At 29.3% G+C, this 16816-nt stretch overlaps 1 protein-coding gene and 2 long non-coding RNA genes across 7 annotated transcripts in view; 1 reads left to right on the top strand and 2 right to left on the bottom strand.

Annotated features, from left to right (window-relative positions):
- The window catches only part of LOC126742806 (sodium/potassium/calcium exchanger Nckx30C), a 151971-nt gene that overhangs the window by 107858 nt on the left and 27297 nt on the right, over window positions 1–16816 (bottom strand). The gene's annotated exons all lie outside the window — the stretch shown is intronic.
- Window positions 5242–8140, bottom strand: LOC126742812 (uncharacterized). The gene is made up of 2 exons (XR_007662729.1): window positions 8062–8140; window positions 5242–5659 (listed from the first exon to the last, which is right to left on the bottom strand). It is a non-coding gene; the product is annotated as an uncharacterized LOC126742812 (long non-coding RNA).
- LOC126742810 (uncharacterized) lies at window positions 11112–15831 on the top strand. Its single transcript, XR_007662727.1, has 2 exons — window positions 11112–11213; window positions 15563–15831. It is a non-coding gene; the product is annotated as an uncharacterized LOC126742810 (long non-coding RNA).

The following is a 16816-nucleotide window of genomic DNA, read 5'->3' as shown; positions in this document are numbered from 1 at the left end:
TAGAACGAAATTCTAAAAATCCACATCTTTTTAAATTAAGATTCCATTTTAGACCATTTGACCCTTCGAACCGAGTCTATCTGAAATGATATATTGTTAAAGTTTATAACAATGCATGTTTATTTAATCGTAAGAATGATCCAAAAAGATTATTTATAGACTCAACATTTTTGGTTATTCTACAGCACTTAGTTATTGTCCAAATCATCTAAAAATGTTATGTTTTTATATTTTTGCCCAGTATAGACCATTCCAGCTCAGACGGATCTCAGTAAGTTTAAAAAATGGGTTAACAATGAATAGTTATTTATGTAACAAGTGTGCTCAATGATCCGTTTTTTAAGAATGGGAAAATTTTAAATTTGTGCGTACTATTTTACACTAGTGCGTAAAAAGTGAACTTTATAAACCCTGGGAAGTGTGTAAAGTCCCTACTCTTTTGGTGCTGTACTACTTTTCTGCTTACTGTACTACTTTTGTTCTGTTGTATCGCTTTAATAACTTAATTTTTGTACATTCTTATAACAGTTAATCATCTATTTGAAAAAAAAAATTGTTTTGATACAACACTACAAAAACACATAAATTGGTAGTTTGCTAAATAGATCTTCAATAAGACCTTCAAAGGGGCATTTTTAATACCTCAACGTGCCCGAAATGATTGCTTGCATTGCGAGTGGCGAATGCCTTCTTAAAGAATAAGGTCCTATTCCTTTAAAAGAGCGTATTTTGTAGTTCATTTAACATTGAAGAAGCAGGAACACAACTTCGTAGTCTTCGCCCAAACATGTTCCAAACATATTTAATTGGGTTTGCATCTGGACTTAACGATGGCCACTCCAAGACAGAAATGTTTACATCATTATCTAATAAAATTATTTCCAATAAAATCAACATAAGAAATTACAAAATCTTGCAGAATTTCTTTAATGTACCTGACAGCAGTACAAAGTTCTTACAAAGGTTTTAATTTTGGGAAGATTTTTGATATTTTTCAATGATTAATCATATTTTATTCAGAATGTGTACGTCCATTTAGCAAATTGTAGATTTATCCTATTTTTATTTTGTTTTCGCATTTTAAGTTTTCTGGCCTTTATGGCTTGCTTATTGTTTTCATAATTAGTTCTTCTCTAATTCGCTAGTGTGTTTTGAATTAATGGAATAATAAGATAATTGTGACAGTTAATAAGAATATTTTGTATTTTAATTTGTTCTTGAGTTTTCATTTTTAATGCTTAGTTTTTTTCCCATCTTTCCTGGCTCCATGTTCATCTTTCTATGAATTAGTATGGTGCCTTTCTAGAAAGTTTTATATTCCACTTGGTTTTGGATCTTATCATCATTAACTTCAATGTAAATCATTTATTTGATAAAGTTTATTTATTTGAATTGTTTTTCTACTGTTGGAGATCAAATGAATAAGTACATCCAAAAAAATTTGTTAAAAGAGATTTTTTAACTATTTTTTTGGATTTTAATCAATTTACTTCTTTAAATCTTCCCCGTTTTTCTTATGTTGTTCAAATTATATTATACCTAATATTATTATCCTAATAATCCTAACTAAAAATAGACTTAATACCAATTTCTTGAAATTATATTAGAGTTACTAAAGAGTCCTTCAAAGTAACCCTCAAAAACTTAAGAAATTAATACACACTTAAACTAATCAATTTCTATTTGATCTGAGAAGACTCTGAACTTTTCTTACGATCCCAAGATTTAATAATTTGATCCTACGAAGTGGCTTTTAAAAATTCAATAAATTTATTTAATATTAGAATAATTCATTAGTATTTGATTGCCATTGCATTTAACTCTATCAACATAGATATATTATTGTTAGAACAGGACAAACAGTATCTACAGCTTTTAAGATAGAAAGATAGAAAAGTCTTTAAGAATTGGAGAGGTTGGAATTGGATCCAATTGGAGGAATAAAAATTAGTTACCTAAAGTATGCGAATGACAACGTGATTATTGCAGCTGACAAAGAAAAGCTAATAAATATAATAAACAAATTAGAGAATTGTAGTAGGGAAGATGGTTTAACTATGAAAAAAAAACAAAACAAGAATCAAAGTAATGATCACCGATTATCCAATAACACTTTCAATATTAAAAACGTTGGGAGATATTATGTAGTGGACAAGTTTGTATACCTGAGATGGTTGATATTCTAAAGATGAAGGCTATTCAGACGAAATAAAGAGCAGATTGTCAATGACAGCAACTAAACTCATAAAAATCTGGAGAGATCAAATCATCTTTCAATTCAAATTTTCAATTGCTGTTTGCAACGCTAAAATATGGACACTAAAGAAAACAGATCGAATAAGAAATGAAGCGTTCGAATTATGGGTGTACAGACGAATCCTAAGAGTGTCATGGGTGGAAGACAGAACAAACTCCTCTGTTCTACAAGAACTAAAAATCGAAAAGCGTCTACTAAACCAAATTAATAGAGCATATCTCAGTTACATTGACCACATAACTAGCAAGACAGGTAAGATGCAAAACTTCGTGCTCAAGGGAAAATACCTAGAGATTGGTCTCCAGTGAGATGGCCGGCAATTTAAAAGAATTAACGGGACACTCAATGCACGAGGCAATATATCTAGCATATGTTGGAAACAACATATTCAAACACATACCTAAAATAGTATCCCTACAACATCCAGATGATAAAAATACTGAAAAGTACTTGTCAATCAAGACTATCGGAAATGATTAAATATATATTACGACGAGTTATTTTATTATTTAAACTTGAATTTGAGGTCTTTAAAACAGTTCTTTAGAATACTGAAAATTATTAGATAAAAAATTATATAAAATTTTAGAAAGTGCAAATATTACTTAAAATCTAACACTAAACTTTACAAAAAGGATATTCTTTCTTATCAATTTCTGTATTTTATCTGTATTGCCTGTAACATCAAGAAGATATTTAATATAAAATAAGTCTTTTAACATGTAAGAAATTAATGCCAATAAAAATTAAGTAAAAAGATACAGGATCCAACGAAACTACATTGAATCCATGTGGTAAGACCATAACTGGAAAAATCTGAATATTTGTTACTTTACCAATGTTAATGATGGACGTTTAATTTAAATTTGTTAATTTATAATTATACCTGAGGTATATGCTGTAAATTTGCATCTATTCTTATTGTAGATAGTAGTTCAATTTACCAAAAATAAGAAAAACTTTAATATATTATTAATAAGAAGAAATAGTCACATCTTAATCTTATTATTTTTTATTAATACTTATTTTTTTATTAAGTTAGAAAGACTCGTGCGTTTCAAGCTAATTTCTATTATAACCCTGGATTAAAGATTGTAAATTAAAGTTCTCTATTGCTTATTTCATTATCAATATTTTAGTTATTTTCTATAATTATAGACCCATTATGTATATTATATAAAACTGGTGTCAAAAAAACAAAGCTCTCTGACGTGCAATTCTCCTCTTAAATAATCTATATCAAAAAACAACACAGTGTATCTATCAAGTACTCATATATCTATTGTTCTAAATATAATAATAGTGTCAAATACTGTTCAGAATATTTCTAATTGGTACCGTGATTTGTGCAAAAGCTCCTTATAACTGACTTAGCTAGAGAACTGGCAATATGCTAGGGTTCACCCTGTAGAAAGTCAGGGGTATATAGTTGTTCAGAAGTATTCATAGATACCTTAAAATTATCTTGTAGATTGTCTGTTTTACCAGATTTTAAATATTTTTCTTGCATATAATACTGGTAAATGCTTCTAAAAGATATTTTAAGGTAGTGTAGGTGTGGAAGATAGGAGAAACATCAAACAACAAAGGTTTAGGCAACAGTAAACTAAATATTCACTGACCTTCTCATTGTCTATGACACTGACCGAAGCGGACTGAAAAAGAAAATAAACGTTTGATTAATATTTTTTACAATAATGCTTAAACACTTTCACGACACAAAATAAATAATAATAAACATTTTACTCTTCTAAAGTTTTATATAAATAATTCATCATTTGGATTCTCATAGAAACCTGATGCTTACCAAAACCTATCTTACTTCCCAAATTATTCAGTGGGTCGATAGGAATTATTATATTATTAAACGTATCTAACCTTTAACCTTTGGGAGTCACGACTCGGGTGCAGTATCACATAGTAAGAGCAAAAATAACCCGTTGTAAAAGTAAATCGCGTGCAGACGCGAAAAAATTCAATTTTTGTGCTTGCTTGCCATCCTATTTTCAAGCTTATGAGTTCTCTTTTTTTCTTTATAAATTTATGGAAGCTTTTGTAAAATGTATGGATATTTATTTTTAAGGAGATCGGATTGATGGTTTTTGGTACGAAAATAGACTTTCTCGGGTCGTCGCAATGGCTCGGAAATAATTTAAATTAATGTTCGAAATAGTCACCCTTCCGTGAATATTTTACTGTAATAGAGCCGAAAATGTAGATTTGTTTGAGATTTATACTAATTATTAAAACTAGACTGTGATTAAATTAATTTTAACTCTTAGGTTTATACAAAACATTTATTTAAAGTTCTTACTAAAGCAGGTTTTTTATATACCTCAAAAATACCTAATTTACTTTATTATTCCTAAAATAAATCTTACAAACTGGCTTAAGAACTTTTAATATGGATTAATACTATTTGAAATCAGTTAATATTATTATTATTATTATTATTATTATTATTATTATTATTATTATTATTATTATTATTATTATTATTATTATTATTATTATTATTATTATTATTATTATTATTATTATTATTATTATTATTATTATTATTATTATTATTATTCATTTTATATTATTAGATCATATCATGATTATTGTCATTTTTTGAGATGAAATATAGACAAAGTGTTTTTTATTAATACTTCGCCACCCTTATACCATAACTCGGCATCGAATAATCCAAGATTTTTGGGAAAAAAAGTTGCTAAAAGACACTGCTATGAATTTTTCCTATGTTTCTAACTGTGCTATTAAGGGAACAATAACTACGGTCTCTACATGTGGTACTGTTACTAGCAAAAGTGTGTTATTGCACTGTATATAGAAAAATAATAATAAAATTGGAGAAAGAAAAACAACGATTTAAATAGTCGATAAACGAAGGCCAGGTTTATACGAATAAAATCCATATGAGTGTAGATTTTCTAATAATATATACTAATACTGTAAAAAAAAGAAAAAATTTCGCAAAAACCGTTGTATAATAAAAGCGGGATTTTTATTTATTTTTTTTTAATTTCTATTAACTGTAACTCTATCATACGGGTTATTACAATGAAATCGATTCCTATTATTCATATTCAATTAGCCTTATTAAGCTTATGGCTAACAGGTTTACGTCTTCTTATCTCATAAATAAACCGAAGACAACAATTTTGTATTCTCTGGATATATTGGGCTAGAGCTCCTGTAAGGCAACGACTATAAACAACATCCGCATAGTCAAAGGTTAATTGGACAAGAGTTAGCTACATAGTATCTTTTTAAGATTTAAGTTTAATATAGATTTTGAATTATATATTAATTTTAGTTTAAAAAAAACTTTTTTGTACATTTACTAACATACTTTATAAACTTTAGTCCACCGTCTTCAAGGTTTCGTCTGGCATCCTAGAAAGAAACAGAATCACCTTCAATAAAGAGCCTTCATTTATCTTTTCTCTTACAATCTTGACCCTCAAACAAAATAGCAATGCCCTTATCTTAACTAAAAAAATAATGGCTTAATAGTTAAATAATTCTTGAAAAATAAATTAGCAATTTTATTTTAGCAATTTTGAAATCATGTGATGCATGTCAAGAGTCTCTACAACTTTTTAAATCTTTTTTAGATTTTACTTTCCCTGTTGATATCTGGTAAATGTCGATAAAGTAATTAATAGGGATGTTGATGTTATTGCTTAATCATTCTTTACCACCGAATTCTAAAAGATTTGTAGCCATACTCTTTGGTAATATAAAAATTGCGAACTCATGGAAAAAAATGTTTGGTCAGTCATCAATATATAATGATTGAATCAAAATTACTATTAGTTTCAAAAATTTCAAAAAAAGAGCTGAGCCTAGAAAGTAAGAAACTGTGATTCTTTCTCAGTTTGAATTGAATTATTGTGCACCTATTTATGGGCTTTCCCCTAATACACAAACGAAAAACAGGATATAAAGATATTTGATTTATTTAGGAAATCAGATTTGAACATGTCTCACATAAATTGCCTGAATCAAAGTGTATTGTCTCTGTTTTAATCACTAGATACCGACGTCTAAAGTTCCATTTTACTTATATATAACAAGCTATCATTTCGAACAGATATACAAAACATTAATATAGGAAGAGAAGGTATCTCCCACGAATAGAATGGGTTTCTTTGACATATTTTTAAATACAACATATATAACCTATACGATCTTCTGCCAAATTATATCAAGACCTTGGTACGATATATACGATTTAAAAAAAAATAACATTGTATAATTTACATGATGATATATTCAGGTGACTTAAAATAAACGAAAGTAACAAAAATAAAATTAAACTAAATTAAATTTAAAAAAAGAAAATTATGTAAATTTATTAAGCAAATTAATAGTATGAACTAGCTTAGGTAGCTTACAGTTTATATCCCTTAAACTTAAGTCTTAGCTTAAATTAAAATATTTATATTTTTCGTGTTTTCTAAAATAAAAAAGACAAGGATTTAGTAGACGAGCAGATTATTATTATTTTTATATTTATTATTATTATTGTAATTATTATTATTAAAATTATTATTATTATTTAAATTCAGAAGTAATCATCTTTAGATTATGGTTAATCAGTATGGACGCGACTTCTGTAAATTCTGGACGAAAAAGAATGGAAAATGTGCGTATCATCGGCATACATTTGAACTATACAATTTTTAATTAAGGAAAGCAGAAAGGAAATAAACAAAACCGGCCTTGGGGAAAAATTGCTCCTTGGGGGACACCATTACTTAAAAAAGTCAAAAGATGTCAAGCGATTGGAAAACATGGTCTGTAGCATTCAGTAATGTAGTTAGTTACACAACTATATATTGATCTAAAAGCAGCTTGTAGGTCAGAAAGAATACTATAGGTAACTAAATAATCTAAAAGCTGCCTTCTTACCATATATTCCTAAATTTTATATAAAGCAGCCAAAATATTAAGAGGTCACAAATCACTATAATGACATGGATTAGTAACTTTGGACAAAGAAATATCATGTGCAATCTTCCAAGTTTCAGGAATTTAACAAATTATTAATATTATTTGTATATCTATTTTTGTTTTTAATTTATACTGAAATAAATAATATAATAATAATAAAAAGAAATTAAATATTGTATATGTAGCTTTCTAATGCTAAATAAAAATGATTATTATTAACAAAACATTTTCATCTGTATTTTGAGTAAAAAACTTAACTTTTTAATTTTTATATATTTTTTTACTACTGTAAAACTTAAACGCGCCAAAAGAATCACAGCTTAAGAAAAAGCCCTTTTAAATTAATTTAACCAAAAAAAATATGATTAATATGAAGGGTACAGAAGACTATTTATTTCATTGCGGTTGTCAAAGACATTTGGTTTTAACATGGGCAGTTATCATGTCTAAAAATGGGACGACAGTTCATTTTTTAGGTTTCCATCAATTTATATTTTCCACTGACATCTTACTAATAAATTTTAAATATTTCGGAATTTTTCATAAAGGCTTGGGACATATGCTATTAGCCGATATTTGAGCGGTAAAATGTTGGCGTACGAGTTTTGGGCAGGCGCTATTCGCTATTGTGTTTAGTTTTGAAGATATCTGACCGCTAATTATTGCTGACTTATTTAATGTTATATATACTTTCTCATTTATTATTTTCTTGACAAACAGAAAAGAATTTTCTGAAATGTAGCTTTCTATGATATGATTGGAAAGCAATTTTCAAAAGCTTCAAGAATATGTATCACTCGACCACCATTTCTATTTAATAGTTAAGAGGTGTATCTTACCCTGTCCAAGAGGTTGCAAATAAGGGTGAGATAATATGCTTCTTTTTGTTTCCCTTTGTATTTTAGAAACTATTTTCAGTATTATCAATTTTATCGAAAGCTTTACTAAAGTAAGTGTAAACAGAATCTATACCTGGACTCTATTGTCCTTCATGTTATCCAGAATATACTGTGAATAAAATACCAGATTTGTATCAGCCAATCTGATGATAAAAAAGCCACGTTGCATAGGAGATAATACGTTTTTGATTCGTACGTTTGAAAGAATATATATTTATAAATATTTTCTTAAAGAAATTTCACAAATCAACATAGTTTGAATATAGGCTCTTCAAATCGGTTTTAGATAACTGAAAAAATTGCGATCTCCTCTATAGACAAAACAAAAACTGTTTAAAAAATGTAAAACTAAATAAAAATTATATTATTCCATCTAGGGGGAGGGGAGCAAATTAGCAACCCAAATGAAGCAAACACCCATCTGCGTCAGTTCTGCACCTTCCAACGAAAGTTTGCCAAACTTCGAATTCGTTCGCGTTACTCTCACGAAACTGCATTTCCCTAATTCTCCACAGTGGAAAGATAACCCCTAGAATAAAATTTGATTAAAACTTTTCGGTATTTGAAAGTTTAGTCAGAATGGCATTTAAAGATTTACCAAAACGTAATGCCTATTGGAAATTGGGTAATACTCTTTTGCAACTGTTTTACTATATATGAATCGGGCTTTTTTCCTGTAAAAAGAAGTAGATAATAATGTAATTGATATTGTAAACCAGCTGATTCTCCGTCATTCCGGAATCCGAGTATATAAGGCGACGCATCACCGATAAAAGTCAGTTGTCATAAAAGCACTCCCAAATTCTTAATCTGTTCCACTCACTTTAGCGCTCTATCGTGGACATAATAAATAAAATCAGTTTAATGTCTTTGTAATATTCAAATAAACAAGAAAATGACAAGTATCTTGAAATAGTTTATGCAGATCCCCAAAATGTTCTCTTCTATACGTCATCCCTGTCCCATTTACGCAACTGACGTGAAGTCATATTAAGTTCGCTGGCTTATTTACCCCACACAATAAACATATCGGGAACATAGCCCTTAGAACAACAGCACTGACTGAATGAAATTTTGTGTAGATATATTCGAGGCTTACACTGGCAATATATCTTGTAACAAGACATAATGTTGACGCAATGGCAACATGCTTGCTTGCTGAGTTTAGTATACACCTTTTGAAATATCTTTGTAAGGTGCTATAGTGGGTAAAGTTAGTTTTAAACTCAAAATACTTTATGTAGTTAATTTTCTGTAGTACATAAATCAATAGTGTTGAATCAGTATTGTAGAAACCTTAAATTTTCACATGTTTCCTGTCTCTCTTAATCCTAGTTGTCGTTATTATTCTTGCTGATAGTACAAGGCTTTTATGTCGAATAGGCTTTAGCTATAGATTACTAAACTGATAATTTTAGAGACAGCATCCTGGGATTTCCAGGTATTTTACTTTACCATAATTCTTGCTCGATATTCTTGATCTCTTGTATTTTTATGATGATCTATTAATAGAGTTTAATAATAGTCGTTAAGTTTGATTAAGGGGATAAAAAATATAGGTAAGTCTAGAAAAATCAGTTTTATTATTTCGATAATACTCAAATAATAAAATTTTTAATCTAAAGGCAAATGCATCATTCATTTAGTCATAGGATTAACCATATAATGCGAGATTCTCCAATTCTGGAACCTGCAAAATATTTTGATTTTTGAAATAACTCAAAATGTGAAAGCCGCTCAATTTAAGGCAAAGTAACCAATATGTAAATTAATACTCTCCATGTAAATAGCATCCCCAAATTATGCATCTCAAACACCCTAACAGAGATAGACAGTTAAGAATTAAATTTTAGGGGAAATTTTACATTTACCTTTAGCTACATGTCAATTTCTACATAAAGATGGTAAAATTGCAGACCTCAAAAAGTCGCGTCTTCTCAAACTCATCTTAATAAAAAGATTGGGAAATTCAAATAATTAATTTCATATTATAGGAGTTATCGCGGTCTATATCTTTAACGATTCACCACTAGTTAGTGAAATAAATAATTTAACTCACAAAGTTTTAATACCAATCCAGAACTATCAATCATCTCTTAACAGAAAGAAATCAGCTATTATTTGCAACTCGGATTTAGTATCACCCTTATCACATAATCACTAGTCCTACTTCATCTTTTTTCAACGTACAACACTAACAACAGTTTTCTTTGTCATGGGATAACCGATATCGATGCATCCATATAGATTTAAAAATACATGAAATTACCTTAATGGAATATACATTTATTCAGAGGGTGGAAGCAACTCAAATAAATACCATGCTCCTGCTTAATCCTTAAAAGAAATTTTGCGTTAATACTATTACAAAATTAGTTAACATTTGTTTTTAACAACAACAAGGTCAATTTCACTTTTAAAAACTACCTCAGATTATTATTGTGGAAAATGTAACGCTCCCCTTAAAGATTTCATGATGGAAATGTCATTTAATACAGATTAGAGTTGGATATTGACCGAGCATGCAAACAGTTCTAATTTTATTTATGGTAGCAATATTTGGATTGTGTTTTATCTTAAGGTCAAAGGACAAGCGCGAGTCTCTATTTTTAAAAAAGTAAACTGAGGTTTCATTGGATATATCGGAATATGGACAGTTTAAGAGAATTTCCTTATTTTTAATGAATATCTTGTATTTTATTTATATAATTAAATTTTCTAGAAAAAGCATAAGCCTAAAACAAAGACAAATAATGCAAATAATTGTACGTGCATATACAGTGCATCCCAAAAGTTATGTCTAAATTCATTTAAAATTCAGGGGTGTCTTCGAAAAAAAAACGCTTGGACCCGTCGATTTTTATTTCAAGTTGCGCATTTTTGTACGTGAAGTTTGTATATACAGGATTGCTCAAAAATAAATTACGACCATCAACTTAATTTTTCCAAATGAAAGCACCTCTTTTTTATTTGATTTTTGAATTTTTTTGAAACAAAAAAATCGAAAGTACTGCTTCGGTTAGTGATAAGAAACACACGATAGGAGCTCAAGTTCCCATCTTCTAGTCCCATCTATGGCAAGTGAAATAAAAGTAAGAATAATGGCTGGGATAATAGTTAAAATTATTTCTAATCTAATTTAAATTGATGTGTATACCTATTTATAATTTTTGATAATAGTATATGTCCTGCTAGGGTAGTAATAATATTGAGAATTATTAGTGTACGGTCATGGAAGTATACTTATTAATTGTTCTATGAAGGGAGAGGCTCTATCTTGAAGAGTTAGATTTTATTCTGTTGCAATTTCAAAAAATGTATCTATGATGATATAGGGGAGTAGTTTGTAATCATTCAAGCGATAAGGCCAAATTAAAATATAATATATTTATTCGTTGGGAGGAAAAAGCTTCTCCGATAATAAAAATAAAGTATAAAATAATAATTAAAGAGTTTAATGAAAGCCCTGTAAATAGGCTAAATCATTGAGTAATTCCTGCTAAAATTACGAAAACAACTCCTATAGAAAGAACATAATGAAAATGAGCTACAAGGTACTAAGTGTAGTGAAAGATAATATCAATAGAAAAATTGGCAAGAACCACTCCTGTTAGTTCACCTATTGTGAATAGAAAAATAAATCCTAAAGCTCATAAAGTAGATGCATTAAAAGAAATTTGTGCTCCGTAGAAAATTGCAAGTCAACTAAAAATTTTCTGTGGGGATAGCAATTATTATAGTTGCTAATGTAAAGTATGTTCGTGTATCCTTATCTATTACAATAGTAAATATACGATGAACCCTAGAAGTCCAATAGCTAATATAGCATAAATTATTCCTAAAACTTTAAAGGTATACTATACTCAAAAATATACTACCGAAAAACCAAAATAAGTGTTGATAAAGAATTGGTTCTCCTCCTCCAGCAAGGTCAAAAATGATATATTGATATTACGGTCAGTTAATAATATAGGCTCCTTCTAAAACTAATAGAGAAATATAATTATAAAAAAAATTTAAGGAAGACATGGGCTGTAACAATAATATTATAGTTTTCGTCATCTCCAATTAGTTTTTCAGGATTTCCTAATTTGATTCGAATTAGTACAATTCAAACTTCCTTTAAAGGGGTTCCTATATAGCTCCAGATCAACCACCAAAGATAAAATGTTTAACACTTTTCGGTAAAATGGCTGAGTTTAGGCGATAATTTGTAAATTTATTAACAAAAAGAAATTTCTTTTACCACAACTATATAGTCTAAAAAAGATTCTTAATTGCAAGTTTAAAGATAAATTTCTATTTTATTAAGAATTTTAATTTAACAATTAGAATATAAATTCTATTTTTGGCTTTGAAGGTATAAGACTAAAGACTAAGGATCGAGCTTGTAGGCATCTTGCTTCAATCCTAAAAAATCCAACTGACTCAACAACTTCTGCACGTTGACCATGAACAGCGTAGCGAATTCACCAACTGGATGCTTGAGCAACTTGCTAATTTTGTAAACAAAATAATTTTCAGTGATGAAGCCCATTTTTACCTCGATGGCTTCGTTAGTAAGTAAAATTGTCGCATTTGCAGCATAGAAAATTCATGAATTATTCATCAAAAAGCAATGTATTCACAACGTGGCACTTTATTGTGTGTATTATGGTTTGGAGAAATAATTGGACCGTTTTTCTTCGAAAGCAAAAAAGGTAATGCAGTAACGGTGAACGTTATCATTTATTGAAAACACAGTTTCTTGTGTCTCATTCGAAAGCTACTGATTTTGACGACATGTGGGTTCAGCAGAACAGTGCATTTTATGTCCCAATTTGGTGACCAAAAAAGGGCTCCTCGCTCTTGCGATTTTAAGACCTTTAAACTTCTGGCTGTAAGGTTATCCGAAGTCACAGGTTTATGCCAATAAGTCTGCAACCATCAAAGTAATGAAAGCCGAAAATAGACGCTGTGTCACCACCACATGTATACAATAGCGTTACTGAAAATATCATATAAAGAAGATATCGTCATATGCGTACCCTGCATATCCCAGCAAAGCTGTGCCGGCCATTTACAAGTATATTAAATTACATATATTTTGTTTCACACATATATCCTAAATGTATTCTTTCTATACCAATAAATACTTCAATACTTTGCTACAGAAAACTATGTTTTATTGTAAATTATTTATTGAAAAATACCCAATTCTCAATAGGCATTACGTTATGGTAGATTTTCAACTAATGCCATTCTAACTAAACTTTGAAATACCAAAAATTCTTTCCACTGTGAAGAATTAGGGAAATGTAGTTTCCTAGTTGTTTTAGAGGGTAGCACGAATGAATTTGAAGTTTGACAAACTTTCGTTGGAAGGTGCAAAACTGACGCAGGTGGGTGTTTGCTTCATTTGGGTTGCTAATTTGTTCCTGTCACCTTAGCTGAAATAATATAATTCTGAATTAGTTTTACATTTTTTAAATAGTTTTTTTTATATCCATAAAGGGGATCGCATAACTGAAGGATAATGATTCAGAAGTGAAAAGATGTTTAAGAAGGTAACAGAGGAGGTAATTTTTAGTAAAGAAGGTCCTACTACATGGGAACCAAAACGTTCATTTAACTGCTTAAGCTTAAAAAACTTTGATACCCTTTTTGGAGGCATGAAGTAATATACGGCAGCAGTATTTTCTGATCTGCGTAAAGCCTTTGAGTGTGTCAGCCATAACATCCTATTATAAAAACTTTGTGCCTACTAGTTCAATAAGAATAGTGTTCAGTTGATAGGGTAGAAAATGTAGGAGTTCCACAAGGTTCAGTATTAAGATCAATATTTTTGTTTATTTATGTCAATGATCTGTGTATCCGTCAGTAATAGCAATGTGTAGTTCACTCTCGCTGATAGTCTAGAATTGACTTATAATGAGTGTCTGGCTGTCAAATTAACTTGTTGTTGATGTAATTAAGCTGTTGAATAGAGACAAAATACAAAGCAAGTCTATTAAGAGGATTGCAAACATGCTTTTTCTCTGCATAGAATTTTAACATTGCCATCTCTTTATATCTGTGAAAACCTGCTATTCATAAAAACAAACAACGAAACAGTGTTACTCACGAGGAATTAACCTCCTGATATAGTATCATGATACTAGGAGTAAAACCAGCCTGGTTGCATTATACTTTCTAATACATTTTCTAATTCTTAGTGAATTTTGACCTTGAGAAAAAATTTTAATTCTCAAACCAATTCTTTAGCTCCTTTATTTATTCTTATTTTCTCTTATTATATTTTATATATGTAAACAAAAGCTTTGTACTTACATGAATAAATGAGTATTGTGTATTGAGTTATTACCGTTCTAAAAATCAATTCTTTAACTAAACTTTTCTATATTTTTTAAGTACAGAAATCAATATTTCAAAATTTTAGAGTGATGGACCAATTCTGTGCTCGAATTCGGATCTTAAATAAGAAATTATTTCAGAAGTGGCGCTTTTTAAAGTTTAAAAAAATTAAATCCCTGGAGACTGGTAATATCCTGTTATGATTACCTTATTATTAATTATAATGAATAGGACGAGAAAATCAAGGTTAAGAACCGAATTAAACTCCCAAAGCATTAACCAGGGTTCTTTTCTTAAGCTGAAAAGCGTTTAAATAGTATTAGCATTATTTTTTTTTCGATATGTTTATCTTGTTTTGGCAACTTACAATGAGTAATTAAACAGATTTAATGACTATAAACATTAGCAAAAATCTGAAACACCGCAAGAAAATTTCTTACTTGTAACTTAAGACAAGGTTTGTCTTATACCAGAAAAAAAACGTAATTCAATAGAACAAACATTTTGCAACATGCTCAATTCAAATTTCGGCAGACATAAAATTTTATGCATCCCTTCCAAATCGAATACTATTTTATGACATTAAACCTTCCTACGAAATATCTATTAAAATGGTCCTTGGCCCACTTCTATTAAAATGCTCTATATCGATTATTGCTATCAGTTTGCTTGAGCCGACGGTTCTTTCCTTTTGAATTATTTATTTCAAAATTGAAAAGTGACCTTCCCCTTAACAGGGAAAGTTAGTTACTAGTTACTTACTTCAAATGCATGCAGTCACTTAGAAAGTACTTGCTTTGTGAAACTAACTAGTGTTTAATGTTGCATATGTATGAAAATAATGGTTTTATCATGGAAAAAGAGAAATACTCTTTTAAGCTATGAAGGTCGCCATAGGATCTAATTAATTTTAGCGCGAATTAACTTTTTCAACTTATTGCAAAAGAAATGGAGAATGAAGTATATTTCATTAGATCTGATCACATTTCTTGTTCATTAAAATTCATATATATTTTTTGATAAACGGAAAAGCTACAAAAGACCCTTACAAAAAACAGTATGTTTAAAAGCCTAAATAGGTAAACTAGTATGTATGCTCTTACTACAGAAGCCAAATAAATTGACTAATCAATACTCGGTGCAAAACCCAGGCAGGCTGCAAGATCAAGGTAAACAGAAACACAAAACCCACGTGTTCTGTAGCTTGAGCTCAAAGTAAAGTTTTGAAAAAATGAGGTCAGCCAAGCACAAAAAAGAAGCATACTCCAATAGAAAATGGATAAAGTGGATGCTCGACGAGCGGAAAGTGGTATTTAAAATTTTAACATTATTACGAACCTCTTTTATTTTACGATAACGATAAAAGAATAATTTAGATTTTCGAGTTTTATTTTCGGAACAAAATATTTGGAGTGCATTAGAAGGGGTAGGTCATAAAGTAGTGGCTTTTATTGTCGATGGGTTTATGTTGCTATGCAGTCATTTTATAATAGAAATGAGAAGGAATGATTAAGATCATTTAATTAAAATTTCCAGTGGTAGAGATACTGAGGGTTCTGCTTAGGAACATTGAATTCTCCATTGTTTTAAAAATTTTGTTTCTCATATCTTATAATCTTAATAGTTCAATCCAACATTAAGCGAGAAATTTAAACAAGAAGGTGTCCACCCCAGTATCTACGCCATTGCAGAGGGTTTTAAATTTATTTTAATATAAATTTAAAACACATAAAGAAGTAAGTATATTAAAACTTAAATAGTGCATATTGTTTCGTTTTAGTAATATTTATTCCGTTAGACCCTTCTTTAGAATTTAGACTATTAGGTATAAAATTTTATATATTTTTAGCTGCTTTGTAGGGTATTTTAAGAACATTTTTCTACTGTAGAAATTTCTTAAATTCTCTACTTTATGGTTTTGCTCCTAATATTTTGTATAAGCAGCTTTTATACTTTTCCTTTTATTTTTGTCTTAAAAAAAATGTTACTAAATTATCTATAAATGTAAAATTTTAATATTTTTTACTAAGTAGTTTTCCTTATTTTGCTCCTTATCCCATCTTATCCTGTGTGTGTCAAAGTAGTTTGCTTTAATAGTATTTTTCTGCTTTAGAAATTTCTTGATTTTCTTCTTTTCGTATATTCTTGAAATATATTTCGCTTGTAGCGTGCTTTAATGTACATCTTGTTTGTCATTTGATTGCAGACGTGTTTTTCTTATTTTTTTTTTTGTTTTCAAAAACCGAAAAAGGGAATTCTAGTTAATAGCTTAAGAAAATGCTAGCTGAAGAATAAATAATCCCCAACCAGAGGAAATATTCTTCAAGTACTTGGTCCAGGTTAACTACTTATGGTGACATAT

The sequence above is a fragment of the Anthonomus grandis genome, chromosome 12, assembly GCF_022605725.1.
Source record: "Anthonomus grandis grandis chromosome 12, icAntGran1.3, whole genome shotgun sequence".
In the NCBI taxonomy this organism is placed as follows: Eukaryota; Metazoa; Arthropoda; class Insecta; order Coleoptera; family Curculionidae; genus Anthonomus; species Anthonomus grandis.
This window is presented reverse-complemented; position numbering and strand designations above follow the sequence as displayed.